Source organism: Frankliniella occidentalis, unplaced genomic scaffold, assembly GCF_000697945.3.
Source record: "Frankliniella occidentalis isolate FOCC.00 unplaced genomic scaffold, Focc_3.1 Scaffold160, whole genome shotgun sequence".
Lineage (NCBI taxonomy): Eukaryota > Metazoa > Arthropoda > Insecta > Thysanoptera > Thripidae > Frankliniella > Frankliniella occidentalis.
Genome location: NW_026267286.1, coordinates 538,131 through 541,024, shown reverse-complemented (window position 1 = coordinate 541,024; position 2,894 = coordinate 538,131). Strand labels below are relative to the sequence as shown.

General features: G+C 57.5%; 1 protein-coding gene across 3 annotated transcripts in view; it reads left to right on the top strand.

Moving 5' to 3' along the window:
* LOC113208527 (putative fatty acyl-CoA reductase CG5065) overlaps nucleotides 1-2,894 on the top strand; it is a 24,566-nt gene that overhangs the window by 3,275 nt on the left and 18,397 nt on the right. For all 3 annotated transcript variants that reach the window (XM_026425553.2, XM_052271386.1, XM_026425557.2), the window contains one exon: nucleotides 824-872. The gene's annotated coding sequence lies outside the window, so the exon portion shown is untranslated. The remainder of the gene's footprint in view (nucleotides 1-823; nucleotides 873-2,894) is intronic.

Below are 2,894 nucleotides of genomic sequence, written 5' to 3'. Positions count from 1 at the left end.
GGGAGAGAGTTTGGTGTGATTCAAGGATTCGAGGTGCGGTGGGTGACTCCTGCGGAGCTCCTGGAAATATCCCGAATCCTTTGGCGCGGCGGCACGCGGCTCCGTGTTGCCAGGCGGTCACAGGCCGGCCGGTAGGCACTTTCTTCTGAGCGCGCGCGCGAGAGCCGCCAGTGAAAGAACAGAAAGGGGAAAGAAGAGGAGGGGGGGGGGGTGAGTTTACCGAACTGTTCTCCGGGTGGTCATACGGGAGGAGGAGAGACTCGCGAGTGAGTGAGGCGGACCGGAAATACCGACCACGCAGTAGTCTGTGTGTGCAAAAGCTGCGGCAGAAACCGACAAAGTTCTGCGTAGTCTTCTGATCTCTCCTCCCAGTTGGCCCGCTGGAAGCCCCCCCACCTCACCCCCTTTCCCTCCTTTTACCTGCCCATGACGTCGCTGACAGGCGACGCGAGAGGCGCCCGCGCACGCGTGCACCTCCACGACGACGACCTTGCAGCCGATGTCGCGCGCCCCTCGGCCGCGTGCACCCCCACGACGTGTACCCGACAGAGTGACCCGCGCACGCGTGCACCTTCACGCGTCGACGGCCTTGTAGCCGCGATGTCGCGAACACCTCCCTGACGTATACTTGACGGTGTGCCCCGCGCACGCGAGCACCTCCACGTCGTCGTCGGCGTCCATGTCCGCCGCGGCCCCGCGCGGAGGCCGTGCTCGGCGTCGCCCCCCCCCCCTCCTCCCTCCGCGGCCGGGGCGCTGGCACCGAGCGGGACGTGGTCTTGAAGCTGCCCTGTCTAAGTCGCCGTCTGTTTTGTCGCTTTTTCAGATTCCGCTGATCGGGCGCCACACCTTACGCATCCACACACCCATTGCAGGTGAGTTTCCGACGGAAGCTATAAACGTTTTTCTTTTGTTTGTTTATTTCTTTTTCCCTTGAGGCGCCGCGACGATTTGCTTTGACGATCCGCCTCGCATTTGTTTGCTGTTTTGGTCGTGGTGTACGGAATGTAGGTCGTGGAGTTTTGCGTCTCGTTGGACCCGCGGCTGGGAGCGTCGTCCGCCCAGTGCGTCCGCCCCTAGCGCTTTGGGCTGCGACGGCGCGACGCTACGCGAGGCGAGACACGCGTGAGTCGCGCCCCGGTCAAGCGCCCCTCAGATGACGCGCCTACATTCTGTTGGCGGCGCGACGCACCGCGGGCCGTTGCGTTTCGGGGGGTCGACGTTCCTCGTCTCGTAGCAGCCCCCTCCACGGAAATAACTAAACCGGGATAACTAATTATTGAGCTGTGTCAGGCGCGTATTAAGGGGGGGTGCGGTGGGGGCGATCGCCCCCCCTGTGGGCCACTATATAGCCGCCTAAAGGTAGGCAATTTGACCTACAAAACCCCTGTATGTAGGCAACTTTCGATGCACCGCCCCCCATGTCCGCCCCCCCCTTAATACGCCACTGAGCTGTGTAGCTAACTAATTGGCTATCTCGTCCTTGGCTTTTAGTTTAGCTAAATAGCTAACCATTTTTGCCCGTGTTGTAGTCGTGTACACGGCCATATGACGTGTGCTTCTGAAGCAGCCGCAGCGTTACAGTCATACAAAACGCGCCAAAGTTTTTTATGATGGGAGTTTGCAAGAGCTTGTTTTCGCGGGATCCCCATTCTTACGGCGTCATGTATGTATATAATGTTAGGATTTCTCGGAGCCAGGTCAGAGAGCTGCGCTCCTCATGAAGAATGTTACCCTCGGGGATAACTTTCTTCCGAAGTCTTGTACCTACCTTCACCCAGGCAGCCAGGCGCACTATGGCAAGGACCACGCTGAAAAAGAAAAATCAGCAACTAAAAACGCACATTACTTTTTTTTGCTAAGCTTTCTTAAAGTAATTGCGCTAATTTTTTAAAATTATTTTTTAGAACATTATCCTTTATTGCCCCTTTTTTCCCATGATTGTCCGGATTGCTTGTGCTTGCTTGCGCTGCAGGTCGTACATCTCTCCTCCCGTCCTAGGTATAGGTCCCAATCGAATTGCCGCTGTGTGTGTGTGTGTGTGTGTGTGTGTGAGAGTGAGAGAGAGAGAGAGAGAAAGAGAGGGAGAGAGAGAGAGAGAGAGAGAGAGAGAGAGAGACAGACAGACAGACAGACAGACAGACAGACAGACAGACAGACAGACAGACAGACAGACAGAATGTGCGAGAGGGTCGCGCGGGCCGGAGGGGGTGGCCGGGGAGAAGGGACCCAAAGCCGGGGACGCCGCCCTCCCAAAAGTGACGACATGATTGGGCGAGGGCGGCGAGACTGATCCGCTGGCGGGGCCAGGGCGGCGGTAAACCTCCCCCCGCGTGGTGCACCAAACTGGGTTGGGAGCAGCAGTAACAAAAGAAGTTGACGCGTCACGTTAAGCTGTAAATTGAACTAAACGTAACCCGTTACGTTAAACGTCAAGCGTTGAGGGGGGGGGGGATCACAGTGCGTGGAAACATTGTCAAAGCCATGTCATTTCCTAGAGTTACCAGAATGCTAAGAATGGCGCTGTCATCAATATCAGACTAGGCTGGTAACTCTCTCATTTTCATGGAATCAAATAAATTAACAAACGCCGGTAATTTGGAGGCCCTCGAAATTTGTTTGAATGCCCACGACATTATGGGGTCCCCTCGTGAGGGAGACTCCCAAGTCGAAAGTCCTCGACTTGACAGTCATTCGGGGTCCGTTTCCTAAAGTATACACCAGTTGCCTGGGGAGGTAATGAGTTCGACGGGAGGGGTCTGTTTGTCCAGGGCGACCCGGGGCCGACCGGAGGGCAGCGCGCAGGGCCAAGGCCGCGTCTAGGCGGGCCCGGCCGGGGCCGGGCGGGCTGCCTTTTGGGCCGGTAGGGCCTAAGGGTCTGGGGCCCGGCGTCGCCG